The sequence below is a fragment of the Narcine bancroftii genome, chromosome 2 (assembly GCF_036971445.1).
Source record: "Narcine bancroftii isolate sNarBan1 chromosome 2, sNarBan1.hap1, whole genome shotgun sequence".
In the NCBI taxonomy this organism is placed as follows: Eukaryota; Metazoa; Chordata; class Chondrichthyes; order Torpediniformes; family Narcinidae; genus Narcine; species Narcine bancroftii.
The window spans coordinates 39,165,492-39,182,724 of NC_091470.1; the positions used below are offsets into that span (position 1 = coordinate 39,165,492).

At 41.2% G+C, this 17,233-nt stretch overlaps 1 long non-coding RNA gene across 1 annotated transcript; it reads left to right on the forward strand.

Moving 5' to 3' along the window:
- The first annotated feature begins 65 nt into the window (after positions 1 to 65).
- LOC138752307 (uncharacterized) lies at positions 66 to 8,336 on the forward strand. The gene is made up of 2 exons (XR_011350506.1): positions 66 to 689; positions 8,090 to 8,336. It is a non-coding gene; the product is annotated as an uncharacterized lncRNA (long non-coding RNA).
- Positions 8,337 to 17,233: the final 8,897 nt, after the last annotated feature.

A 17,233-nucleotide genomic window follows, 5' to 3' on the forward strand; every position in this document is an offset into this window, starting at 1 on the left:
TTGTGATGCGTTAAACAGTTATTTGTTATAGTTGCATAAAATAAAGCTAATCGGGAATCTGGCATCATTGAACAACATTGGCCCTCGCTGTGTTTCCTTACCAATTGATGTCTAATCATTTCAGTGTGTTGTATCTGCTCTACTCTTAGCTGCTGCAAAAATCTAAACCAGAATTTGAATCTGCAGCTTGCAGTTGATCCAAGGAAAGAGTATTTAACACACAGGTCATAAATCAGTTGCACCTGACAGAAAACACAGAGAATCTGTGTTGAGCCAGAAATATTATAGGATCAGGGAATCATATGCAATATTCAGAACAGCTTCGTAGTCAAATGTGAGGGAATCGTATATTGCCATACAAGTTCTTGGAGCTGATTATTAAACTGTGGTGATGTGAAGGATTGGAGTGTGTAGGTGCTTTTCACTGGAATTTTACCTTGTGGACTCCTCTCAGAAAATCGTCTTATTTTCACAGAGCTCCTTGCATTCATGCAGATAAATCCTGCCTTCTCTGTTCAGCTGAAGAAGAGGGGTTGGACGGTGAGCAGGAATGTCCTTCCTGTGGCTTCCAATGTCCTTCTGCTCCTCCTACTCTCGTTGTCCTCGGAGAACCTACCATAGCCCAAGTCTGCTTAACTTGTGTCCTGAACAACCAGGACCCAAGCTCTGCCAATATAGTCTTGTGGGAGGTAAGAGGACTCCTGCAATCTCTCATTCTGATTATCAGTTGGGTCAAGGGCCACATATTGTGGTTTGAACATAGGGACAGTCCAGCCTTTTAGTTCATGATGCTCATGTGTATGGCTCTTAAATATTGTCATTGTATCTTCTTCCATCACTTTCACTGGTAGCATGTTCTATACAACCATAGGACAAAGGAGCAGAATTGGACCATTTGACCTTTCAAGCCTGCTCTGCCATGGCTGATGTATTTTTCCTCTCAATCCCATTCTTTTGCCCCCTCTCTGTGATCTTTGACACCATTACTAAGCAAGAACCTGTCAGCCTCTAAGTTAAATATACCCAATGATCTGGCCTTCAAAGTCTTCTGTGGCACAAATGTCCTGGCACCTAAAACTTTCCATGTAGAAAACTTGCCTCCTTTAAACTTTCCTTCCCTCTTTTGAAGGTATGTCCTCCAGTATTTGATATTTTCACCATAGGGAAAGACTCTCTATCCTATCTACCCATCACATAATTTTACAGAACAGTACGTTGGACACCCACCTACTCTGAGGGTAGGTGAGATTCAAACCAGTGGACATAAGTTAAGGGTGAAAGGGGAAAAAGTTAGGGGGAACATGAGAGGGAACTTGTTCACACAGAGAGTGGTGGGAGTGCCTGCCAAAGTGGTGAATACAAGGTCAATTTTAATATTTAAGAAGAATTTGGACAGATATATGGGTGGGAGAGATATGGAGGGCCATGGACTGGGTGAAAATCAGTGGCACTAAGCAGAAAAATATTTTGGCACAGACTAAAAGGTCCAAAGGGGCCTGCTTCTGTTCTGTAATGTTCTATGGGTCTCTGGTTCTATTGATGCACATTCACCACTACCCTCTGTGTTCAATTGTCAGGCAAATTTTGAATCCAATCTATCAAGTCTCCATGTGCCTTAATCTTAAGGAACAGCCTACCACGAGGGACCTTGTCAATGCCTTATTAAAGACATCAGATCATCAAATCTGCCCCACCATTCAATCATGAACTGATCCATTTTTCCACTCAACCCTGTTACCCTGCCTTCTCCCCATAACCCTTGATGATCAGCCAATCAAGAACTTATCAGTCTGTGTTTCAAATGTACCCAATGGCCTGGCCTCCACTACCACCTGTGGCAACAAAGTCCACAGACTTACTACCCTCTGGCTGAAGAAATTGTAACACATTTCTGTTCTAACTGGGTGCCCTTCAATCCTGTGTTGTGCCTCTTGTCCTAGACTCTCCCACCATAGGAAACATTTACTCTGTCCATGCCATTCAACATTTGAAATGAGATCCCCTTTCATTCTCCTAAATTTGAACTAATACAGGCCAAGAGCTCTCAAAAGCTCTTCATATGATAACCCTTTCATTCCCTGAATTATCCTAGTGAACCGCCTTTGAACCCTCTCCAACATCAGCAAATCTTTCTTTAAATGAAAAGCCCAAAAATGTTCACAATACTCCAAAAGCCTATGTTTACAGCCTGTAACATCTTTGTCACTTACTAAAAAAACTCAACGACTATCTCCTAGCTAATGTGCGTATGAAATACTTTACTCACAAGGACATTTTATGGCTCCCCAGTTCACTCTTACTCTGTGTGGCCCTCCACAAACAGTAAGTGGGGAGGCCTAGAAGTGTGAAAGTGATCAACAAAGTTGATAAAGTTGTCAAACATTTATTAAGGTTTAATGGAATGCAGCAGGCACATTGCAGAGAGCAACTGTAAAGACGTTCCATGTGATGCTGACCATTCAAAGACTCTGTGCTCTCTCCTGGTTCACAGACCTTTGGAAACCCATTTGCCTGGTGTGACAGTATATAGATATGTTTTGGGAGATAAATTGGGATAGGTCACATACAAACACTTTAAAACAGATCTTATTTAAAATACTGCAGCTTTGCTAATGCTAGACATATTGGCCCCAGGGCCTTTGCAAAAGCTTTGAAGTGTGTCCAAGAGACTTCACTAATGGATTATTTACAAAAAGGCAACAGATTAAATAACTTGTTGGAGCCACAGATTGTCTGGAGTGGAACTTGCTGTTCTAGGAGGGTCATGTGGTTTTGTAAGCAGAGAGAGTCAAACAGACTTTTTTCTCACAGAGAGAGAGAGAGAGAGAGAGAGAGATATCATTTTTCTCAGTTTTACAGTGAGCAGCAGTAGCTGGGACTGGAACAGGACAAGCTGTCAAGCTTGTGGAAATCCCCATTTGGAAGACGGGTTGTGAGTGCTTAGTTCAGCCTGGTTAAATCCAATGCAAGAGGAGAGGACTGGCTATTTAATGTTTTACTTGAAATAAGAGAAATAAAATGGAACTCTGTGGTGACCTGAAAAAAAGAGGGTATCATCTGGAGAACCCTGAAGGGGCAATTTTCTTTGGCAAGATACTGAAGTGGCTGATTAGAAAGGAGTCAGTTGTGGGTGTCCAGCATATAACAAATCTCTCTTTGAAAACCAACAAGACTTTCCTGAGCGGTAACCATTTACCTTTCAAGCACCAAAGCCTGGTGAACTTTATAAATGTTAAATTCTTTGCACAGTATAAGAATTGCCTGGCACCAGTGAACTTGGAGGAATAAGATGTGAGGTTGGACTGTGGATCAAAGAACATTTCTGAACTTACACACACATTACATACACATGCACTTAGAATTGGAAGGGGGTGAGTTAAGTCAATAGTGATAAGTTAAAGTGGGATTCTGTTTTCATGTTTAAAGATAATTATAAGGAACCTTTGTTTAAGTAACCATTTGTCTCGGTGAATATCTATTGCTGCTGGGTTTTGGGATCCTCTGGGCTTGTAATACTGGAGTTAAAACAGTTGCAAAACTCACTCATCATCTCTAATTGACAAGTTGTAATGGATGGCTCACCACTTCTGAGGATGGAGATGGTTGGGAGTGAGAATGCCCCAATACCTTGGTTAAATTCTTGAATCAATATCGTTGCTTTGCATTTATGATCCAATCACATTTTGTTATCTGGTTTGTCAGTGCTGTCACCTCACCCCATCCATTGCACTGTCTGATTCAAAACAAACTTCTCTTCCTCCCTCCCACACTGCCCAATTATTTAATGTACTATTCCCACATTGTGGGAAGTGAGAGAGCTGGCAGAGGTTGGAGCTGCCAGGTTTTCATGACTAACGTGCCATTTTCTGACCTTTCCATTGCTTAAAAATGACATTTAATATATGATTACAATTTCCCATCGCAGTGGTCCTTTGCCGACTCATTACACATTATGGGAAAAATAAAACATGAATTATTGATCAGTTATATTCATCTATTTTTCATTGAAGATGAATACTGAAAGGTTTCCAGCAACAATATTCTGAAAGTGCTGTAGATTTAGTTCAAAGTGTCAATACGCTGGAGAACAAACATGAACTCAGATGTCATTCAGGTGTGTCTCTATTGATGATAAATGACATTACAGTGTGATAGGTGTCAGTTATGCCATCTTAATTGCATAAATGAGTGGTTGACAATGCATTACCTTTTCATCCTTTTGCTTATAGCCTTTGGTGAAGTGTGCTCTCACATTCTATAAGAGACAGTTTTATCCAACCATGCCCAGAGGACTTAAAATCCATCCAATCCCATCTTTATGCCCTGCCTGATTTTACCTTCTTGGACAAGTTCCAACACTAGCATTCCACCAAATCCTTTGGGTTTCCAATAGGATTCTGTTTCCCATAGGAGTGGGATTAAATATCCTCCAATTCTGGAATTTATTATAGTAAATTTCAATTACTGACTTACCCTTTCTGCAATTCAATATTTTTTTAAATTTCCTGTCCCTATTCCCTCAGCTATTTTAAAAAGATAGTGTCGAAGAAATTATCCTACACTTAAAGGGACGTTAAGGAACAATGCTGGTACATCCGTGTATGTTTTGTGCATTGGCCCCCTGTTGAAACATTCTATTATATATGAACCAGAAATGCCAGTTGTAGTAAAACCACATACAAGTAAATGCACACCAGCTCTGCCAAAATACAGCTACCAGAGAAACTCAGACCTGGCCACAGGAGTATGAGCCCAAGGAAGAAGAGTGGTGTGATGGGAATCTTGAGAATTAAATCATAAAATTAGTGGAAGGCCTCACTCTGGAAATGGATACATTGGAGACAGGAATTGGGAGAAAATAATTGCATCCTTACAAGAAACAGGGCGGGAAGAGGTTAATCCATAGAGCCTGGAGGGTCAGTGGGTTTGTAATAGAAGCCCGTGGATACTTGAGCTCTTGAGATGGAGAACAAGAGGTCCAGGAATTGGGGAGATGTCTCAAAAGCATTCCAGATAAATTTAAGGGAAGGGTGGAAATTGTCCACAGTTTTATCTTAATAAAAAAAAATGTAGAGATGCAACATGGTAATAGGGCATTTTGGTCCAGGAGACTGTGCTGTCCAATTTACACCAACTTAACCTGCACCCCTGGTATGTTTCAAATGGTGGGAGAAAACTGGAGCCCCAGGGAAAACCCATGCGGAGAACATAGAAAATCCTTACAGACAGTACGGGAACCCCAGTCCTAGTTGCTGGGACCGCAAAGGTGTTGCGCTAACTGCTATGCCAACTATGATGCCTGAAGTTAACGAAATTCTCAAATTTTGCATGGGAGCTAGATGTTGGCCCAACATAGTCATTGATGTAGTGGAGGAAGAGTTGGGGTGTGGTACTCAAGTAGGATTGGAACAGGGAATGCCCCACACAGCCAACAAAATTGCAGGGTAGCTGGGGCCCATTCTTGTGTCCTTGGCTACATCTTGGATCTGGAAGAAGTGGGAGGTGTCATAGGAGAAGTTGTTAAGGGTAAGGACACATTATACCAAGCAGAGGAGAGTGCTAGTAGATGGGGACTGAATGGCACTGTGTTCAAGAAATTGGAGGGCTCTGAGACCCCCCGATGGGGAATAGATGTGTATAGGGATGGCATGTCCATAATGAAGATGAGGTGGTGAGGCCCAAAGAATTGGAATTCTTCAAAGAGGTGGAGGACATGAATTAATGTCAATTCCTTGTAGCATTCCCACACAGCCATGTCTGTCCTTGGTCTCACCACCAAGGCAAGGCCAAATGTAAAGTTGAAGAACAATATTGTATGGTTCTTATTGTATCCATGTAATTCCATAACCCATAACTCCTGAATAATTCCTGACACAGGTGCTCGAAAAGTTGAGCAATTGAGTCAGAACACACGTTTACGTGTGAAAATAGAAGCATGTATGTTGGCTTGGCTTGGCTTCGTGGACGAAGATTTATGGAGGTCCATGTCAGCTGCAGGCTCGTTTGTGGCTGACAAGTCCGATGCGGGACAGGCAGACACGGTTGCAGCGGTTGCAAGGGAAAATTGGTGGGTTGGGGTTGGGTGTTGGGTTTTTCCTCCTTTGTCTTTTGACAGTGAGGTGGGCTCTGCGGTCTTCTTCAAAGGAGGTCGCTGCCCGCCGATCTGTGAGGCACCAAGATGCACGGTTTGAGGCGATATCAGCCCACTGGCGATGGTCAATGTGGCAGGCACCAAGAGCTTTCTTTAGGCAGTCCTTGTACCTCTTCTTTGGTGCACCTCTGTCTCGGTGGCCAGTGGACAACTCGCCATATAACCTGATCTTGGGAAGGCGATGGTCCTCCATTCTGGAGACATGACCTACCCAGCGCAGTTTGATCTTCAGCAGCGTGGATTCGATGTTGGAGATGAAGTCGCTCCAATGAATGTTGAGGATAGAGCGGAGACAACGCTGGTGGAAGCGTTCTAGGAGCCGTAGGTGATGCCGGTAAAGGACCCATGATTCGGAGCCAAACAGGAGTGTAAAGGAGTGTTAAGTTTTATTATTCACACCAATTTAGCAACTTGTAAAATGTCTCACCAAAGAGTGAAGTAAGATTTTGCCCATCAAAACTAATGCACATTGATTTCAACAAGTCTGAGACATGAGCAGTGTTGCAATTGCAACTAAAAATAGCTAAAGACATTTCTTCAAACCTAGATTTATCAACATGAATTAATTTCTTTGAAATATAGCAAATGCAGAATCTGGCAAAGCATTTTGGAATAGAGAATAAATCAATTCTTTAGAGAACAGAGAGCAGAAGATAGATAATATCTGTATTTCAAGGAAAATGAGAATTGAAAATTGAGTGGTTTCTGTATCTGGACTTGGGTATCATGAGTTAGGTGAATTCAAGTCTTCTTGTGTAATATTTATTCTATTCACTATTGAACTGACATCTGTGCCCTGATCTTATGTGAGAGCTTCTTTTAAGGCCTTTGACTGAGGAAAGAGGTAGATGCTCGTGGCTGGTCTAGATAGGGTAGAGGGAGGAAACTGAGCTTTAGTCACAGATATATCAGAAATCAACCAGTCCAAATGTGAACATAAATATATTTTTACTCAGAGAGAGTTTATGTGATCAAGATTTCCCTGTGAGACAAAAATTGTTGGGGTGAACTTCCCTCTAGACCTGGAATTGTTTCTTATGGGGTATTTGGCATTTATAAAGTTAACTTCTCCAGAAGTAAATCTAAATTGATTAAAATTGTGTTGTCAATAGCCAGGAAATATATAGCAGTAACATGGAAAATGATTCCCTACTTCACATAGATCGTTGGAACATGGAAGTGCAAAGTTATATTCCCCTTAAAAAGATTACTTATAGTCTTAGGAATAGGTACAGTATGTTCGACAAAATTTGACAACCCAATGCCCAGATTGTATAATTTATTTTGATATTTATCAGTTAGTGACCTCCTTATTAGAAATATAATACTTTAAAATTATGTCACTCTGAGGTGTCGAACCTTGCTCCCGTTGCTTTTATTTTCTATTTTCTTTCTTTTTATCTTCCTGTATTCCCTGCTGTCCATCCTCTTTTCTTTAGAATCTGGGGAGGGGAGCTGGGAGAAGAGGAACTCTCCTTTCCTTTTTTTTGGGACCCTATGAATATTTTCCCATGATTTTATATTCTATACATTATTGTTATTATATGAATTGAGTCCTACATTCTGTATTTTCTTAAAGCTTAAATAAAATATTTTAAAAAGATTTCCCTGCAAGTAAGCAGTACAAATAAACTTAATCTATGTCTTCATAAAGGATTGGTTTGGCATTGCAGAGAAAATAATTTTCAGAGCCACAGGGAAGGAGCAGGGAATGATATTCCTCTCCTAGGAATTGGCACAAGCTGAATGGGCTGAGCGACCTCTTCCTTTATTTTAGCATTTTTATAATAACTTAAATAACCAAAATCCAGGTGGTAACGTGGATAATATTGCTGATAGGGCTGAAGATTTCAATTATGCAAGTTCTACTATTTGAAAAACTGTGCATAATTTATGTCCAAAATGACTTATCCTTTAAGTTGCTGCACTTCCTTTCAGATTAAATGTTTGTTCTTCGTGACAAATGGCATCCATACACAACAGAATCCTTTGAGACAATGATCTCCATTATTTGGACAAAGGCACATTTTGGACAATTATCTCCGATTAATCAAGGATGATGTGCAGAGATGAGTCAGTAAAGTGAACAACTCTATTACTTGATTTATAACCGCTGATGTCATTTGCAACAATTCAAGAAAGCAGTTGATTCCCATCTTGGTTGTTAAATTCATTGAACTTTCAACAGATTTGTGATGGTTCTCTCTTCTTTTTAAAATATTTTATTGAGTTTAACATATAAGCATAAATACGGAATTGGCAAGCGCATAATGATTCATTTGTATACAAGTAAACATGCACAAAAATAGATAAAACTACATCAATAATTGCTTATATTACCTCAAAAACAATTAATTAAAATGATCTGTGCGACCATGTTAAACCCATTTGTTGAAATAACATAAAATAAAGGAAAAAAAAACTAAAGCTAACTCTAATCTATCCCCTCACTCTAATCTATCCCCTCCCTCTAATCAAGGTTACCTTATATAATTAATAAAAATATGTGGAACCACTGGCGACCCCTGGAGAACAGACAATGAACCACCAGAACATACGGTAATTGTTACTTTTCCAAATATAAAAAAAATTTGAAGAATGGGTGGTGCTTCTTATAGATGTTTATCAACTATTCCATAATGTACCTCCCTTTGCTCAATTAATTTAAAGGCATGTAATTTTCTAAAATTGCTTGCAACAAAAAACCTTCAGAGTTACAGAGAAAACTGTACTAATGTATCAGCATGCTTCAATGCAATGTCACCTGCCTTTTTAAAGTTATTACAAAAAATTTAAAGGAAAACACTATTTAGGAGAACAGAATTTCTCCAAGTTTTCTTAACAATATTCACAAGTCAATATAAGAAACAACTGAAACCAATACTCTTCACAACAGAATACAGTAACATTTGCAGCCATTCCCAGTACAACAACCAAATGGCATTAAAAAGGTACTAGGCTCAGAAATACTTTACCTCGCTGATCCTTGGCAAAAATGAATAATTTTTGATTAGAAAGCTGATTTGATATGCTAGAAGAGTCAGGGATTTGTCTTTGATGGCCTGGTCAACCTTTATTCCTCACTTATGCACAAACTGATTGACTGGTCATTCCTAGATTGCTGCATGTGGGAGCTAGCTGCTTGAAAGTTGTTTGTAATATTTCCTCTATTGCAAAGATAATTAAACTTCAAAAGTATTTAATTGGTTTTAAATTGTGGACAGATATTGCGAAAGGTGCTTCATAAAAGTTGGTTTGCCTTTCTATTTTTATTGTTAGGCAACTGTAGAGAACAAGGAGATAGTTATTGAACCAGGTAACTACAGTGGATAGATGCCACCAACTGACTTCATTTACTCCCAAAGAGCCCAGCAATATGGTGAGTGAAGAGGAGGGGGGAGCGGTGTTCAAGGAAGGAGGGGATTGTGGCTCCCTGTTCACCTTGCCGTGCTGCTTCAACACATTTCACACCAGATCATTAATATCAAGGCAGATACCCAACAAGGCAAAATGTCACTTAACATGCCCACAACGTTCAGGTAGTCATTCCCTGGGTCCTCAAGTTGTCCACATGGCACAACCCTTCTTCTATTAATAATGCATTTTAGAGTTTCCTCAGGCACTATGTTATATTGCAGGCCTGCCCTCGGTCATAGGGTTTCAGTGGTTTATGAAGCAGATAAGATTTAAGGAACGTGCAGGTAAAATCATGGATTTCAAATGAGTTCCAAATCCTGTTAAATTTTACGTCATTATTTATTTTAATTAGTTTTAATGATATTACATTAACTGTGGGCTAGTTTGAGGTAGTAACAAATGCATGGTGTGATTTGTTCAATTGCTGTTCTTTCCTGTCCTGAGCTGAACTGTGAATGATCAGTGGTTCAGGAATGGGCGAGTCGGAGTACATCCTCAGCAGTAATCTGACATTGAGATGCATTTCAAGAAAACATTATCTTATATCTAACATCTGTGAATAGTGTGCAGAAAAAGATTGAAAACTAGTTTACGAGGAATTTAGGTGAGCACCAGCTAAGATTATCCATAAAGGGGCAGTTGGTCAGGAAAACTTTACGATGTGTGTTGACTCCATGTGAGCATCAGTTAGTTTGAAGAGATCAATAGGCTTCTGGCTCACGATATTCAACAGGGTCACCTAAAAGTCTGCACTACACACTCCAGCGGATAGACATTTCAGAAAGAAGCAAGTAAAAATCATTCAAAGGAGCAGTGGAGGGAGATGTGATGTATAGAAATTCTGAATTGAAGCAAGGCACAATTTGTAAAATTTGACAATAGACAACAAATTTTTTTCAAATGGTTCCCTTCCTGAGAAAACCATATAATCATATAACCATATAACCACTTACAGCACAGAACAGGCCAGTTCGGCCCTACTAGTCCATGTCGTAGTAAATCCCCACCCTCCTAGTCCCACTGACCAGCACCTGGTCCATACCCCTCTAGTCCCCTCCTATCCATGTAACGATCCAGTCTTTTCTCTGCCTTGACCACGTCTGCCGGAAGCTCATTCCACATCCCCACCACCCTCTGCATAAAGAAATTTCCCCTCATGTTCCCCTTATAATTTTCCCCCTTCAATCTTAAACCATGTCCTCTAGTTTGAATCTCCCCCACTCTTAATTGAAAAAGCCTATCCACATTTATTCTGTCTGTCCCTTTTAAAATCTTAAACACCTCTATCAAGTCCCCTCTCAATCTTCTACGCTCCAGAGAAAAAAGCCCCAGTCTGCACAACCTTTCCCTGTAACTCAGACCATGAAATCCTGTCAACATTCTCGTGAACCTTCTCTGCACTCTCTCTATTTTGTTTATATCTTTCCTATAATTTGGTGACCAAAACTGTACACAGTACTCCAAATTTGGCCTCACCAATGCCTTGTACAATTTCATCATAACTTCCCTACTCTTGAATTCAATACTCCGATTTATGAAGGCCAACATTCCAAATGCCTTCTTCACCACCATCTACCTGAGTATCAGCCTTGAGGGTACTATTTACCACAACTCCTAAATCCCTTTGTTGCTCTGCACATCTCAATAGCCTACCATTTAATGCATATGACCTATTTAGATTTGCCTTTCCAAAATGTAACACCTCACACTTATCTGTATTAAATTCCATCAGCCATTTCTCAGCCCACACCTCCAGCCTTCCTAAATCACCTTTTAATCTACGGTAATCTTCCTCACTGTCCACAGCACCACCAATCTTTGTATCATCCGCAAACTTGCTTATCCAATTCTCCACCCCTACTTCCAGATCGTTAATATATATAACAAACAATAGTGGACCCAGGACCGAACCCTGAGGAACTCCACTAGTCACCGGCCTCCAATTGGACAAACAATTTTCTACCACTACTCTCTGACACCTCCCATCCAACCATTGCTGAATCCATTTCACTACCTCTTTATTTATAGCTAATGCCTCCACCTTTTTCCCTAACCTCCTGTGGGGAACTTTGTCAAAAGCTTGACTAAAGTCTAAATAGACAACATCTACAGCTTTCCCTTCATCAACCTTTTTTGTAACCCCCTCGAAAAACTCAATCAGGTTTGTCAAGCATGATCTACCCCTGACAAAACCATGCTGATTACTCCCTATCAATCCCTGTACCTCCAAATAATTATAAATACCATCCCTCAGAACACTTTCCATCAGCTTACCCACCACAGACATCAGACTCACGGGCCTACAATTCCCAGGTTTACATTTGGACCCTTTCTTAAACAGCGGAACCACATGCGCCACCCTCCAATCCTTTGGCACTACCCCGTGACCAGTGACATCCTAGATATCTCTGTTAATGGCCCCACTATCTGTCCACAAGCCTCCCTGAGTGTCCTTGGGAATATTTTGTCTGGTCCCGGGGATTTATCCACCTTTATCTTTTTCAACACAGCCTCCTCATTTATCCTTATATGCTTCATGACCTCCCCACTATTTTTCTTTACTTCAACTGGTTTAATATTTTTTTCCCTAGTGAATACCGAGGCAAAGAAATCATTCAAAATTTCCCCCATTTCCTCTGACTTCTCACTCAGCCTACCCTCGCTATCTACAAGGGGTCAAATTTTATCCCTCACTAATCTTTTACTTTTAATGTAACTATAGAAACCCTTTGGATTTATTTTTACTCTGTCTGCCAAAGCCTCTTCGTGCCTTTTTCTGGTTTTCTAATTTCTTTCTTAAGATTCCATCTACACTCCTTGTAGTCCTTCTTCCAACTCTCAGCTCCCTTCTCTTTATACCTCTTGTACACCTCCCTCTTTCTCCCAACCAAATTTTCAATATTCCTCGAAAACCAAGTCTCCCTATGACTTCCAGCCTTTCCTTTGATCCTCACTGGGACATATCTGCTCTGTACCCTCAAAATTTCTTTTTTGAATATCCTCCATGTTTCATTTACATCCTTATCTGAAAATATCCTGTCCCACTCCCCAAATCCCTTCTTATTCCTTTGAAATTTGCTCTTCTCCAATCCAGAACCTCAACTTTAGGCTCCTCCTTGCTTTTCCCTAAAACTACCCGAAAACTAACAGAGTTATGATCACTAGACCCAATTTGTTCACCAACATTAATGTCCGATACCTGACCTAGCTCATTCCCTAACAGGAGATCTAGTATTACACCTTCATGAGTCGGTTCTTCTACTAATTGATTTAGAAAACAATCTTGAACATATTTAATGAACTCTAGCCCATCCAGCCCTCTAACTGTATGGGTATCCCAATCAATGTGAGGGAAGTTAAAATCTCCCATGATCTCTACCTTATGATTCTCACACATACACGTTATCTCCCTACAAATTTGTTCCTCTAATTTTCTTGGCCCATTTGGTGGTCTGTAATACACCCCTATTAGCACCCTCATGCCTCCTTTACCCCTCAATTCCACCCAAACAGCCTCACTGGATGATCCCTCCAGACCATCCTGCCACCTCACGGCAGTAATACCCTCCTTGACGAGCAGAGCAACTCCTCCCCCTTTTTTTACCCCCTGCTCTATCACATCCAAAACAAATGTATCCTGGAACGTTAAGTTGCCAGTCCTGCCCCTCCTGTAGCCAGGTCTCACTAATTGCCACAATATCGTGACCCCAAGTATCTGTCCATGCTCTAAGCTCATTTACCTTGTTCACTATGCTTCTTGCATTAAAATATATGCATTTCAGAGAATGACCCTCACATATATTCTCTTTTCTACCTTTTACCCTAATCTCCATCCTACCATTGTTATCGTTATTATTCCTATCTAGGTGGCCACGCTCCCTTGACACTGCTCTCACACTCTATTCCCCACCCCCCTGCCAAACTAGTTTAAACCTTCTCCCACAGGTCTAGCAAATCTGCTTGCCAGCACATTGGTCCCCCTCCAGTTCAAGTGGAGTCCGTCCCTTTTGTACAGGTCTGACCTTCCCCAGAAGAGATCCCAATGATCTAGAAATCTTATCCTTTGCCCCCTGCACCATCTCTTTAGCCACGCATTCATCCTCCACATCCTCCTATTTCTACTCTCACTAGCGCGTGGCACGGGCAGCAATCCAGAGATTACTACCTTGGAGGTCCTGTTTTTTTAACTTCCTACCTAATTCCACATAATCCTGTTTCAGGACCTCATCCCCACTTCTAGCTAAGTCATTGGTCCCCACATGGACTACGACTTCTGGCTGTTCTCCTTCCACTTGCAGAATGCTATGTACTCGATCAGAGATATCCCTGACCCTGGCACCAGGGAGGCAACAGACCAACCTGGATCCCTGATCTCTTCCCACAAACCTCCTATCTGTCCCTCTGACTAATGAGTCCCCAACTACAAGAATCCTATTCTTATCCTTCCTTCCCTTCTGAACCTCAGGGGCAGCCCCTGTGCCAGATACCTGACCCCCACGACTCGTCCCTGATAGGCTGTTCCCCCCCAACAGTATCCAAAGCCGAATACATGTTGCTGAGTGGCACTTCCACAGGGGTACTCTGCACAGGCAGTGTCATGTTTGACATTGACTGCACCAAGTTCACCAGGGAACAACTCCAAGTGCAAATGCAGAAAATGAATTTTCGATGACATGTTGCACATTATGATATTGTATTCTTGAAGTTGACTTAAAATATGCCAAAAAATCACAAAAATAAGGCTATAAATTAAAAATTGTACATGATGACATTTTAAGGTGATTTTCATAATCACCATCCCAAAATCCATAAAATACACCCAAAAGCAAAATCTTCATTGTCCAGTGTAACTTTCCAAGAAGTGGAAGTTACCAGTAAACCCCTAATTGTTATTGAGAAGATAGCATTAAAAGCCATTGAATCATTGCACTTCTGGTAAAGCTACTCCCACAATGCTGCTGGGTAAGAACATCCAGGATGTCGATTCAGTGATATTGATGGTTGGGTGATCTATTTCCAACGCTGGACTTGAAGGGAAATCTGTAGGTCATGGTGTTCAGCGTGCTTGCTGCTTTTTTCATTCTTGTTGGAGGTTAATACATTTAAAATTTAAAAATAAATTAATAAAGGCACAGTTGGAGCAGCTAAAGTAATTAAAAGGTATGCTAATCAAAGCATAGCTATATTGTGTGCTGTGCATATTGCAGGGGTGGCCAAAGTTGCTTAACACAAGAGCTGCATACCATAAACCTCAGATGTTTGAGAGCCATAGCAATTACGCGATCTTGCAAGCCACACCCACTAACACTATCGTTAGCCCCTTTCAGATGGGCCGAAAATACCTGAATGCGGCTGTTGGGAGGCCACCTGAAAGCGGAGAACCCGTCCTTAAGGTGTACTTACTCAACCCACCTCGAGGAGGTATATTCTCCGCTTCCGAGCACTCCCCCTAGGCATCTGAAAGCAGCAGCCTGAAAGTGGCAGGTGCCTAGCAGGGGGCGGGCCGATGACCATATAATCATATAACCATATAACCACTTACAGCACAGAACAGGCCAGTTCAGCCCTACTAGTCCATGTCGTAGCAAATCCCCACCCTCCTAGTCCCACTGACCAGCACCTGGTCCATACCCCTCTAGTCCCCTCCTATCCATGTAACGATCCAGTCTTTTCTTAAATGTAACCAATGATCCCGCCTTGACCACGTCTGCCGGAAGCTCATTCCACATCCCCACCACCCTCTGCATAAAGAAATTTCCCCTCATGTTCCCCTTATAATTTTCCCCCTTCAATCTTAAACCATGCTCTCTAGTTTGAATCTCCCCCACTCTTAATTGAAAAAGCCTATCCACATTTACTCTGTCTGTCCCTTTTAAAATCTTAAACACCTCTATCAAGTCCCCTCTCAATCTTCTACGCTCCAGAGAAAAAAGCCCCAGTCTGCACAACCTTTCCCTGTAACTCAGACCCTGAAATCCTGTCAACATTCTCGTGAACCTTCTCTGCACTCTCTCTATTTTGTTTATATCTTTCTTATAATTTGGTGACCAAAACTGTACATAGTACTCCAAATTTGGCCTCACCAATGCCTTGTACAATTTCATCATAACCTCCCTACTCTTGAATTCAATACTCCGATTTATGAAGGCCAACATTCCAAATGTCTTCTTCACCACACCATCTACCTGAGTATCAGCCTTGAGGGTACTATTTACCGTAACTCCTAAATCCCTTTGTTGCTCTGCACTCCTCAATTGTCTACCATTCAATGTATATGACCTATTTAAATTTGCCTTTTCAAAATGTAGCACCTCACATTTATCTGTATTAAATTCCATCAGCCACTTCTCAGCCCACACCTCCAGCCTTCCTAAATCACCTTTTAATCTACGATAATCTACCTCACTGTCCACAACACCACCAATCTTTGTGTCGTCCGCAAACTTGCTTATCCAATTCTCCACCCCTACTTCCAGATCGTTAATATATATAACAAACAATAGTGGACCCAGGACCGAACCCTGAGGAACTCCACTAGTCACCGGCCTCCAATTGCACAAACAATTTTTTACCACTACTCTCTGACACCTCCCATCCAACCACTGCTGAATCCATTTCATTACCTCTTTATTTATACCTAATCAGCCAGTGACCCAACTGCCCGCGCCTGACAGCCCCCCTCCCCGCTGCCCGGCGACTCAACTCCCTGCTGCCTGACAGTCCCCCCTGGTGCGGGACATCAGGGCTGGGGCGGCGAGGACGGGACTACGCGGCTGGTATATTGGGATGTGCTGATCACAGTGGTTCTCAATCTTTTTCTTTCCACTCACATACTACTTTAATTAATTCATATGCTATCGGTGATTAGTAAGGGATTGCTTAAGGTGGTATGTGAATGGGAAGGTTGAAAACCACTGCTCTAGATCCAGTTGTTACTGAGATATTTTGCTTGAGAAAAATTGTCATTGGCCCATTTCCTTTAGAGTTATGAAACTGTGCACATAACAAGTCAATGAGGTACGATTAAAACAGTGGTTTTCAACATTTTTCTTTCTCCCCACATAGCACCTTAAGCAATCCCTTATAGAGCACCTATGGCATAGGGAATACTTAAAATGGTATGTGAGGGGAAAGAAAAAGATTGAAAACCACTGCATTAAATGGTTAATTTGCACCTGAATTCCAACAATGTGGTACATAAAATGATGAGTCATTTAACTATCTCTGTCTTCTTCAGATAGTCTAATCTATGTTTCCCCTCCAGCCATTCCACTCCAGGATTTACATCTGTATATCACTTAACACCAGATCCTCTGAATCACTATGGACCACTATTCTCTGTGCTGGAGATTGGAAGGAGGAAAGATTTGCTGCGGGTTGATGTTCCTTCTCTAAAGCATGATAATGACTTTAGAAAGGAGGAGAAGGACAACGATTAGGAATGTAAAAGCAAAGGATTTCTGGCAGAAATGTGGCAAAACGTTGCACTCCCAGCAAATGCATTGTAGGAAGAGCTTGAAATGTGCCTGCACTGCCCTATTTGGGATTCATGTCCATTGAACCTGTTTCATCATTTTTTTTAAAAACAGACAACATGTAAAATTTCTCTCACTAATTTGATAAATATGTAAAAGATAGTTCACATGGCTGCCTGTTTTTTTTTTT